At 40.9% G+C, this 11,600-nt stretch overlaps 2 protein-coding genes across 2 annotated transcripts in view; both read left to right on the top strand.

Moving 5' to 3' along the window:
* ARG2 (arginase 2) overlaps window positions 1-11,600 on the top strand; it is a 181,836-nt gene that overhangs the window by 56,129 nt on the left and 114,107 nt on the right. The window lies entirely within an intron of this gene.
* The window catches only part of PLEKHH1 (pleckstrin homology, MyTH4 and FERM domain containing H1), a 75,293-nt gene continuing 74,163 nt past the window's right edge, over window positions 10,471-11,600 (top strand). The window contains exon 1 of the mRNA XM_042438835.1: window positions 10,471-10,585. The gene's annotated coding sequence lies outside the window, so the exon portion shown is untranslated. The remainder of the gene's footprint in view (window positions 10,586-11,600) is intronic.

Here is an 11,600-nt window from a genome sequence, read left to right as displayed (position 1 = left end):
ATGTCCTCCATTTTGATCATGCCTAAGAAACATGCATTTCTATTAACGTTTTTTAAAAATCATCAATTTTTTTCACATGTCCTCCATTTTTAAAAAAAGTGTCCTACATTTGTCCTGGTTTGGAGGTCCTGACTTATGGCAACCCTAGGTATATGACTTCAGATTTCTAGGTTAGTAGAGGTTGGTGGCTCCCAGGCCTGCATGAGGTGATGTATCCATCTCATGTTTTAGCTAGAACTTTATTTTGAGGATGGAGGTCAGAACCCTGGACTGCTCCTTCAAAGTTTGGACTAAAACCTGAAATGGTTGCACAGCCTGACTGACATAGAATCCACCTGCAGCCACTGCTCTGGGTTCTTCACAATTCCCTCTTGTGGATTGCAGGTTCCATGCTGGTAAGTGACCACTTCTGGAAAGGCTGCAGTGACACTGAGAGGGTCATCCAGTTCCAATCTGTCAGGGAGACTGTCAGACTTGGAGCCAGTCTGCAGAGTGAAATCATAGAAGACTTTTTCAAACAGGTAAAAAGCATAATGCGATACTCCTGTCAGTGTTGCACAATCTGGCAAAGATTTCCAGATGACATCATGTGACATCGTGATAATCCCACCATTATCCTGTGAATAAAGAGGAGCCACTTATCATTCATGGAAAAGTCAGGATTATCGCGGGGTTATTGTGGGATTTGCTGGCGGGATTATTGTGATGTCATGTGACCTTGTCTGAAACTCTTTGCCAAACTGTGTGACACTGACAGAAGCATCATGCTATGCTCCTGTCCCTTTTGCCCATATGAAAAAGTAGAGTTGAAAGGTCAAGCAAGAATCCATAAGTAAAGCACTCCAGGGAAAATGACTATCCAGCCTCTGTTTAAAGATATCTCCTGATGGAGGGTCCACCACCCTTCAAGTCATTCTGTTTCAGTGTTGAACAGGTCTTACTGTCATGAAGTTCTTCCAAACATTTAAGAGGACTCTTTTTTTTCTTGTTCTTATTACCGAAGCAGCAGAAATCAATCTTGTTCCTTCTTCTACTTGATATTCTGTCAGATATTTAAAGATGGATACCATGTCATGTCACAGTTTGCTACTGTATTTTCTGGTCCGAGGAAACATGATGAAGTAGTTTGACTACACTATGTGCTCTCTTCCTGATGCTTGGTGATGCACCTGCATCTAGTTACCTGCAAATATTTTTACAGGACTGTAGCAGAAAAGGCAAGGACTCACTTTTGTATTTTTTTCTCTATTTGACCCTATATCTCTTGGTGTCTTACAATAAAATCAGGTTTAAACCACTAAAAACAATTTGAAATTTAGATACAGAAAAAAATGTAAACATTCTAAAAAACAGAGCCAGCTTAAAAGCACATTGTTAAAAATGAATTTGGATGAAATAATCAGGCCCCAAAGGCTTAATTTTTAAAGTATTTATTTGTTTGTTTATTATTAAAAATATTTATTTCATGCACTATATCAGAGTTGTGTGCAATGAAATCAATTTGAACAATTCAGAACTATTTAAAAGAATAATTTGAAGGCTAGAAGTGTGACCTTGGCCAAGATAAATCATGCCCCCACATATCTTTAATAAAAAGTCATTGTTTTACCAACAGAAAGAGAGCAGTATTGGTACCAACTGGGCCTCTAAGGGAGAAGGACTCTCCCATGCCCTCCCATGGTATATTGTCTGGACTGATGGAATAGAAGAAGGTATTTTTAACCTAGCACTGGAAACCAGAATTGGTTCCATACCAAATAATTAAAGCTGTCTCTAAAAACTCAAAGCCCTTTGTCTATACACTATTATAAAGTCCAACATAGTGACCCTATCGCAGGGTTTTCTAAGCAAGATTTATTCAGACAAGGTTTGCCTTTGCCTTTTTTTATGTTGACCAGGATCACCCAGTGGGTTTCCAGGGCAGAACACGAATTCAAACCCTGGTCATAGGAGTTATTAAGATGTCAGGGGTTTGTTTGTTTGTTTGTTTGTTTTAGTCTGACAATGGGAATCATCTCACTCTCACATTCTGGGTTTGTTATTCACACTACAGAACCAAACTGATGCACATCTCTGCCAGTTCGGTTGTTCACATGAGCAAACATCCAAATAAAGATGGAGTCATAGAATCAGAGAGTTGGAAGAGACCACAAGGACCATCCAGTCCAACCCCCTGCCATGCAGGAACTCACAATCAAAGCATTCCCAACAGATGTCCATCCAGCCTCTGTTTAAAGACCTCCATACTCTACCACTCTCCAAGGGAGTTTGTTACACTGTCAAACAGCTTTCACTGTCAGGAAGTTCCTCCTAATGTTAAGGTGGAATCTCTTTTCTTGCAGTTTGCATCCATTGTTCCATGTCCTATTCTCTGGAGCAGCAGAAAACAAGGTTGCTCCATCCTCAATGTGACACCCCTTCAATAGGGCTATCATATCACCTCTTAACCATCTCTTCTCCAGGCTAAACATACCCAGCTCCCTAGGTCTTTCCTCATAAGGCATGGTTTCCAGACCCTTCATTATTTTGGTTGCCCTCCTCTAGATATGCTCCGACTTCTCAACATCCTTTCTGAATTGTGGTGCCCAGAACTGGACACAATATTCCAGGTGGAGCCTGACCAAAGCTGAATAAAGTGGCACTATTACTTCCCTTGATTTAGATACTGTACTTCTATTGATGCAGCCTAGAATTGCATTGGCCTTTTTAGCTGCTGCATCACACTGTTGACTTATATTTAAGTTGTGGTCTACTAGGACTCCTAGGTCCCTATCAGACATAGTCTCTTTAAGCCAAGTGCTCCCTATCCTACATTTCTGCATTTCATTTTTTCACCCTAAGTAAAGTGCCTTACATTTCTCGGTGCTGAAATTCATTTTGTTAGCTTTAGCCCAGCTTTCTAATCTCTTAAAGTCATTTTGAATTTTGATCCTCTCGTTTGGGGTATTACCTATTCCTCTTAATTTGGTGTCAACTGCAAATTTGATAAGTCGTTGATAAAGATATTGAATAGCACTAGGCCCAGGACAGGATCCTGTGGCACCCTACTGGTTACTTCTCTCCAAGATGAAGAAAAGCCATTGCTGAGCACCTTTTGGGTTTGGCCATTCAACCAGTTACAAATCCATTTAACAGTTGCATTGTCTAGCCCACTAGATTGTTTGCAAGAATGTTGATGATGTGAATGCAGTTGGAACAAATTCAAGGCATGCAGCATTTTATACTTGGTCTGTTTTGCTCTATTCAACACAGTTATTCATACCAACGATGATGCAGATCTTTTTTAAAAACACGGGGGGGGGCCTAATATCGATTATCCCTGATTAAGTGGGGGTTTTGGCAGCCTGCCTCCCCCCCCCAAACTGAATCAGGTGCATTTGGGATGCGTGTGAACAACAGAGATTTAACCTGGATTCATCCTGGATTATTTTCACAGTGTGAATAACCCCATAATCCAACACTCAGAGTGCTACACCATACTGGTTTACCCTTTCAATCACATCTCTAGAATCCCTATGTCATGCTCATTGGAGGATTCTGGAGAACTGTAATGGAAGAAGTAATTTTTATGAGCTCTGGGTTTAACAGTAAAAATCTAACAATCTCTTCTTGTTGTGTATCTTCAAGTTATTTCTGACTTATGGTGGTCCTAAGGCAGACCTGTCATGGGTTTTCTTGGCAAGATTTGTTCAGAGGAGGTTTGCCATTGCCTCCTCCTGTGACTTAGAGCATGTGACTTGCCCAAAGTCACTCAGTGGGTTTCCGTGGCAGAGCTGAGATTTGAACCCTGGTCTCTAGAGTCATAATCCAGTGCTCAAACCACCACTCCATGCTGACTCTCAAACTTTTGTGGTTTCTGTTTTCCCCCTGCTGCCTAATTACTAATTTCTAGCAAATATTAACCATGAGAGAGAAGCTGTGGATTTGACAGGAGCCTCCAAAAGACTAGGTATAGTTCTGGGTTGTGCCAGCTGTGTGTGTGTTCAGTGAACCTTTGCATGACCTCTTCTGGATGACTCAGACAGAGGAGAGCTCAGCAGGGGATTCCTCCACCTCCCCTTTATGGGAATGAGATGATCTTCTGCAGTCACATTTTTCTCTGACAGCCCTGAAAAAGAGATAAGAGATAAGAGTATTCAAACATTTGGAAACAGTTTGCCTGATATCGATATGAAGCCAAGACAGAAGCCAAACAGCCATTTGAGCAAATGTAACCTCATTGTATATTAGCAGCTCTTGCCTTTCAATCTGTAAAAAACCTTTCACTGACATTTTTATGGAGCTGCTGTCATTTATATGAATTTATATCCATACAAATTCCATTTATATGGAGTTTAAAATTGTCCAGCAATAGGTCAATGTTGGTCCCATTTTTGCACTAAACTGAAGTGAACTGTGTTGCTGAAGGCTAAAATGGATTTTGAATCTGCAGTACTTCTAGTCCAATACAGTATAAAACTAAAGTAAAAATACAGAATTAGGAAAAGTTTTACATTATGACTTGAGATCTGTCAGATTCATTCTGCAGAGAATAGTCAATAATGAGTTTAAGCCTAAGTAAAATGTTATATAATTTTTGGCTTTTAAAAAAAACTGAACAAAGAGTGGGATGATTACAGTCCTCCCTCCATTCTCTCAGTCTTCTTATGGATGAGGGACAAACAGAAGGGGGAAGAATGGGATGTGTGCCTGCATCTATATTTGAGCCAATGAGGCTTGAGTATAAGCAAAACTCTGTTTTCGCGAGGGGGTCCAGAACAGATCCCCCATGAAAAGAAGAGGCAACTGTACTTTGAAACTTCCCTAACTGTAATTAGAATCCAGTAAGGAAAGGCTGAGGTTAGCATGGACAACCAAGAAGACAAACAAATTGATTCTAGAACAGATCGAGCACAAACTCTTCCTGGAAGCCAGGATGACTAAACTGAGGTTGTTGTACTTTGGCCACATCATGAGAAGGCATGAATCATTGGAAAAGGCAACGATGCTAGGAAAGATAGAGGTCAGTAGAAAGAGAGGAAGACCACATGCCAGATGGTTAGAGAATAAAAAAGACCACAGATCTGAGCCTGCAGGATCTCAGCAGAGCAGTAGAGGACAGGAGGCCTAGGAAATCTCTCAACCACAGCATCGCCATAAGTCAAAGTCGGCTCAAGGCAGTTAACAACAAAGTGTAAAAACAGAGTGAATATGGGAAATATTGAGAACTAAAAGAGCAGCTAAAAACAATGACAAGAAAAAGTTCATAGGTTATCAGTGTTAACTTTCACATTGAGTTTGTGGCCAGTCATGTAAAACTAGAAGGAGAGAGAAACAATCTGAGCATGAGTTTCAGGTTGGAATGCTACATCCATCTACCTACAAATAAACCCCAAGGAAACCTATGGGTTTCCTGCATGAACAGAATTTAGACCCGTTTTGGGCAGAAAGGCAAGGTACAAAATATACTCAGAAAGAATATACATGCACAGGATAACACTGGGAGATCTTTAAGGATTCCAACAGGAAATTTTAAAAATGTGTGAAAACATCACTCTTCCTGACCTGCTTCCATTGGTATCCTGTGCTTGTCATCAGTATAAAACACACAGAGAGTTGGTTAATTGCGAAAGAATAGGAGCATAGTTTCCAGTTCAGTTTCTATGGCTAACCAAGACACACAAAAGGATTGCCTTGTGCCTCTTAGGAGGTCTGCTTTTGTGTTCATAAAGGTCATGCCATGTGTTTAAAATTATGCCAGCATCCATCTAAATCAGAGTATACTATTATTCCCGTCATTGTCTGAGTTCCAAGTAGTTTTCATTCTTTCATTTTATCTCCTGAATGCATCCATATCCATAGCAGCTGGATTAATTCCTGTGATATGTGATGTCTGATGACATTTGTATAGAATTTACCAGACAACCTGCTGGCTCAAGGTGGAGGAGGAGAGACACAGTGTGTACTGCACACCATCCAATCCCAAGCACATTATGTCTGAAGAAAAGCTTATCTTTTCCCAAACACATTCTCCGTTTCTTTGGCCTTGTCCACTCCTATACCTTTGCCTCTCTTTTTTTTTTACCCCCTGCATAATCAGGAACAGCCACAGAAAAGAATTGTGCAAATGTTGTTGTTGTTGTTGTTTTATTTTGAGGCTCCAGTCAAAAGACAGAGAGATGAAAATGAAAACCTCTTGCAGGTTAAAGAGGCTCAGCAATGAAATATTTGTCAAAGCAGGTGTTTGCCACTTGCCTTAAAAACGAAGAAACACTTTTGGGAATATGACAAAAGGAACAAATAATCTGTGAAGAGTGTGTAGGAGGTTTGGGGATTCTGAAATAAAATGTACTAAGCCACAAGAGGATAAAGAGGGTCAAGATATCTAAATTGGGTTGCCATACTACCCAAATAGCCATGTTTTACCTGGATTGTAGGCTTGCTTGGTGCCCAACATCTGGTCCGGATTCCAAACATTCATTTTCAAAAAAGCATGTCTCTAGTCCTTATAGGAGCAGAGTTATGGGACAAAATGTGCAATGACTCTTGTACAAAGGTTTCTCAAAAACACAAGACCTGTCCCTGCCTTTTGAGTATACTTAGCGAATGAATAAATCCGCACAGTGATTATTGATATTTATGACTTGCATCCATTCAGTTTTCTAGCTTCCTGGGTCAGTGTAACAACTCTGCAGGAAAATCTATTTTTTGGAGGAAAGTCACATTTATGTGTATTTCTCCTTCCAAAGACTCCATAAGAAGCAATGGAGGCATCGGAGTGATGGAGAGGAGATGTAACACAACAGGAGAAAATGTGCAAAACAATAATTGGTATTTAAGGTTCCACGTCATTAGTTGTTTTGTATTATTTGCTTGATGTAAGCATTTTTATTAGATGTCCAGGGGAAATAACTGGGTTCTGTTTTGTGATGGGCAGTCAGAACTGATTGCCACCTGATGTAGAATGAAAAGAGACTTCCTCATTGCCATATTCTTTCCTCTTCACCTTGCCTCTCCCCCATCCCACTGCCTCTGCTGTCATGAACTGCCTCTGCATGAACTGAAACACAGGGTAGGAAGGAAAAGAAAGGGTGAGAAAGGCTACAAGGAAAGCATGGTAAGGGTGCAAGGTGAAGCAAGCAGGGGCAGGAGGGAGGGCAGAGAGTGCTGCAGAGGGATGCAAGAAAAGGGAAACATGGCAGCATAAGGTGAGGAGAAGGAAGGAAGAAAGTGTGAGACTAAACGTGGCAAAGTGCAAAAAACAAGTGGAGGAGGCATGGCCATGCTGTGAGGTGAGACAAGGGAGGGTAAAAGGTGGTGGTAGGATGAAAGGAGTGGGAGAAGTAGGCATAAGGTGATGGAAGCTATAAGAAAAGGAAAAGTGGTGGCATAAGGTGAAGCAAGAAGAGAAGGGAGGGTGGGAGGTGCATGGACCAGAGTGTGAGAAGCAAGGGCATGGCAAAGGTGCAAAGTGAGGCAAGGAAATTAGAGATGTCTAGCAGCAAAGTAAGCGATGAAGGCATCACAATTTTACAATATGAAACAAGAGAGAGGAAAGAAGGGAAGAGCGGGGAGGAGATGCAGTGTGGTGAGCAAAAGAAGTAGCTACTGAAATAAAGCCATAAATATCTAATATAAAAGGAGGGGATTTAACAAAGCTTGGAAGTACCCAAGTTACACATGAGATTAATATCTGTAATTTGTTGCCTTTGGGGGCATGAGTGTTTAATTGGATCACAATTTTAAACAATATTGCAAAAACAAAGTTTCTTTACTAGTATAATGAGTAGCAGTTTCTTTTTGTTTTCAATCTGCCACTTTTGACTGCATTTTTTAAAAGGCATTTGACAGGAAGTTTCCATGTTTTATACTTTTCTATCAATCTTTTTCTCACTAAAAATGTAACCTAATAAAGGAAGTACAACAAAAGGAAGTACACCATAATATGGCAACTTTCCCCATCATTGTAATAATGAGTAACTGGAATGGGTTATTTTTTAATCCCTCTAACAAATAATGTAACAAATTTTAAAGGTAACTTTTCAAGGCCTGAGAATTAGTCTTGGGTACTATGTCTTACTTTAATAATGCTACCATCTGCATTTGTTTTCTGATCAATATTTTTAGTTCAATGAAGTTCTTGTTTCTAGTATCACAGAATTTCTATGTGGAAAACATTTATTTTGCACTTTTCCATTCTGGTGAGTCTCCAAGATGTGACATATCTCACATCTCAAAATGGTGTTCAGCTACACCTCCCAGTTCCTGGACATGCTTTTATTTGTTCCCAGTCCCACATCTGAAGTGTTCACTGTTGGGAGACAGAAGTTCTATGCTCTCTTGTTCTTTTTCAGGGGAAATCGCTTTGGGAAAACTGTAAGCAGATCAAAACTAGTTATTTATTGCACTACCATAGCAACTATGAATAATTATTAACATAAATGGAAAAATCAGTACCCTAGTCTGCTGTCTGCCAGGTGCTGTTGTCTACAGAGCTAGGAATCATTAGGGATACAAAAGCTTCATTGAGTGAGACATGGCAGCTGCATCTGTACTAAATTCAGTTCTGTCTAGACATCATCTTAAATCAGTGCCTGCAAAACACATCTGATACTTTCTAGCTTGCTCCCTCTGTTCATCTATTCGGTTAGATTCTACCTCTCTGCATTTCTTCCACAACATGTTACCATTTCACACTTTACTGGGCACCAACCCTTTGCTCAGCAAAGGACCAATGTATATTACTGAGTTAAACCCAGGTTTGTTGACAAGTATAAAACTCACGAAGGAAGAGTCATGACTCCCAATGCCAAACACTTTCAGCTCCTTTTAATTTAAGGTAGTTATCCACAACTCCAGCCTTTCCTGATCTGCTGTACTGATGTTGTGTTGGACTACAAGCCAACATAATCCCCACCCAACTTGGTAAGTGTCTATACTATTTGAAGTGATGGGTGTTAGGCCCAGTCCAGACGGGTGCGATAGAGCACCCTCGTCACGTGTGAGGGGCGGTGCTTCTAGACGTCCCTCGCCCCTCACACATGACAAGGGCGTCAAAATGGTGGCACAGATGGGTGCCGCCTTCATTATGTGATGGACACCTAGGGTCTGCACATTGTGGTGCCATTTTGATGTTGCTAGTTCACCATTGGGGCACTGCGGCATCATAATGGCGCTGCAAGATGAACCCGCTTTTTGTGGGTCTTTTTGGTCCACGGGGAAGTCCCACAGTCCAGAGGCTGCGGCTTCCCCACAGACCAAAGCCGGGCACTGGGAGACCATCCTTTTTGGATGGTCTGTCCCACGCCTTAGTTCCAAATGCCTCAGAAATGGGAGAGCAAAAGGGTGTGTGGTTGTAAACATGGCAGCAAGTGAAGGCACAACTGCTAAGGATCACTATGCTTTCCCCATTGCCATCAGTGATAAAACATTTCAGGAGCGGCACTCCAGGGTTTTGAGAACCAGCATGGTGGAGTGATCTGACTATTGGACTATGGACTATAACTAGCAGCCAGAGTTCAACTCCCACCTCAGCCATGGAAACCTTGGGCAAGTCACACTCTCTTAGCCTTACGGAGAATCAAACACAAAACCCCTCTGAACAAATCTTGCCAAGAAAACCTGTGATAGGGTCACCATAAATCAGAAATGATTTGAAGGCACACAATGATAACTGCAGAGTTTAATTTCCTAGGCATGAGATTACTGGAGGCTTGCAGTATGTTTGCACCATTTATTTTATCTACAAATGTACGATCAGCTTGTTGAAAGGAAGCAGGCTCCTACAAACAAGGAGCTGAACCCCAGCTTGCACCCCTAATTTCAGATAACATCACTTAGAAACCCCTATTTCTCTCACGGAGCATTCATAAAATATGTGGGGAGCAAACTCTGCCCTCTGGCTCCATTTGAACAGCTGAAGAGTACCTACACAATATAACTGTAGATGCTGTTTAATGGAGAGAGCTGGAGCCTGCTACCACCATGCCCACCTATCTGTCTCCTGTGACTTAAGGAACTACTTGGCTGATTAAGGAAAGGGAAGATCAACAGACTTATGAATGAACCCACTAGAAACTTATACTCAGTAGTTGTGATGTGAATGATATGGCTGATGCCTCAAAGCTCAACACATCTTGTTGAGAAGAAAGTATTTCAATGAATACTCTATGAATATCAAGAATATTGAGGGCTACAGTCTTATATATTTGCAATGTAATTAATAAGTTATAACTTATCTGAAAATCTGTTATTTTCAATAACAAGTATCCCTAATAAAATATATCCTGTGATTCAGAAAATTACTATTTCTTTCATATACTATCCTAAAGAATCACTCTGTATGCAAATATGAATTAGTTCATAATTGAGATAAGCATGTAATTATGGATTTCCTCCTGTAGAGAGCGGTAGAACATTGTGCTCGCACATTTCTACCTATTTACCTATCAAGTGTTACATTTCTTGTAATCAGGATTGAAACAGCTCTCTACTTTCTCTTCCTTAATTTATTCATTGTCCTGGAAGTTCTTATGGAGGGAAAATAACACCTACCACAAATGTCTTTGCCCTTTTGGAAGTACAAGGAAGCCAGCTGAAGAACAAGGTATTCTGATTTCAGTGCTCTTGTTACATTACCAGCCAACTGCCAGTACAAAGGGAGTTATTTAAACTTGATCAGATGAGGAATGGGTCTCTGGTTCTAAGTCAGTATTGGGTCCAGGTATTGGAAGCAGCTCCTCTCTGAGTATTTATTGCATTAGGAAACCCTGCAAAATGTGTGGGGTCACCATAAGTCAACAGGCAACTTGAAGGCCATGCGTACACACACACACACTAGGGCTTTGGGCAAAGGATTATCTCAGATTAACCTAGATATAAAAGCAGATGTGGAATCACATGGAAAAAATTGGGGATGGGGTGGTGGTTAAACAGACATTATCCCATGAAAATCATGCAATTGAAGTGAAGATTTTCAGAAGACATTGCAATTGAAGAAGACCTACTCCGGCCATAACCAGGTAATAATTTGTTCCTGGTTATTACCTGATTATTGCTGGGATAAGTTCTCTTTAATCACACTGTGGACTTTTTCACGTGGGAACCTATGTGCTTCCATTCCGAAATTGATTAAAGTGTTGGCATCTCAGAAAAGCAAGAAAATTCACTAATGCTTATCACACACAGAGCACAACAAAGGGTCAAAAGCACATTACTTAGGTAAGAAAGTGGGTCGAAAGTGAATTTGGGTTTCAGACAGATGCAAACAAATCCTGTTGCTAGCTTGGAAATAGCTTTTTTGTGTGTGCTCCAAACTGTCATTTCCACAAGTGCATACACACACATGCTCCAAGAGGGAAGGGAAATGGGGAGGGAAATCCTCTTTGCCCCAAAAGCTGTTTCACAGGAAGGCAGGCTGAGGTTTCCCTTTGCAAACACCCTTAAAACCACACACAAATACACAAGAGAGAGAAAGAAGAGGTGGCTGGTCCATAAACTTGCCTGATTTTAGTGATGGCTAAAACTCCCAGATGCCCTCCTTTTTTAGGACACATCCTCCATTTCTCCCACCTGTACATGAGGAATTCCAAAAAGGTCCTGTCTCACCAGCTATTCCCTGC

The sequence above is a fragment of the Sceloporus undulatus genome, chromosome 1, assembly GCF_019175285.1.
Source record: "Sceloporus undulatus isolate JIND9_A2432 ecotype Alabama chromosome 1, SceUnd_v1.1, whole genome shotgun sequence".
In the NCBI taxonomy this organism is placed as follows: domain Eukaryota; kingdom Metazoa; phylum Chordata; class Lepidosauria; order Squamata; family Phrynosomatidae; genus Sceloporus; species Sceloporus undulatus.
This window is presented reverse-complemented; position numbering and strand designations above follow the sequence as displayed.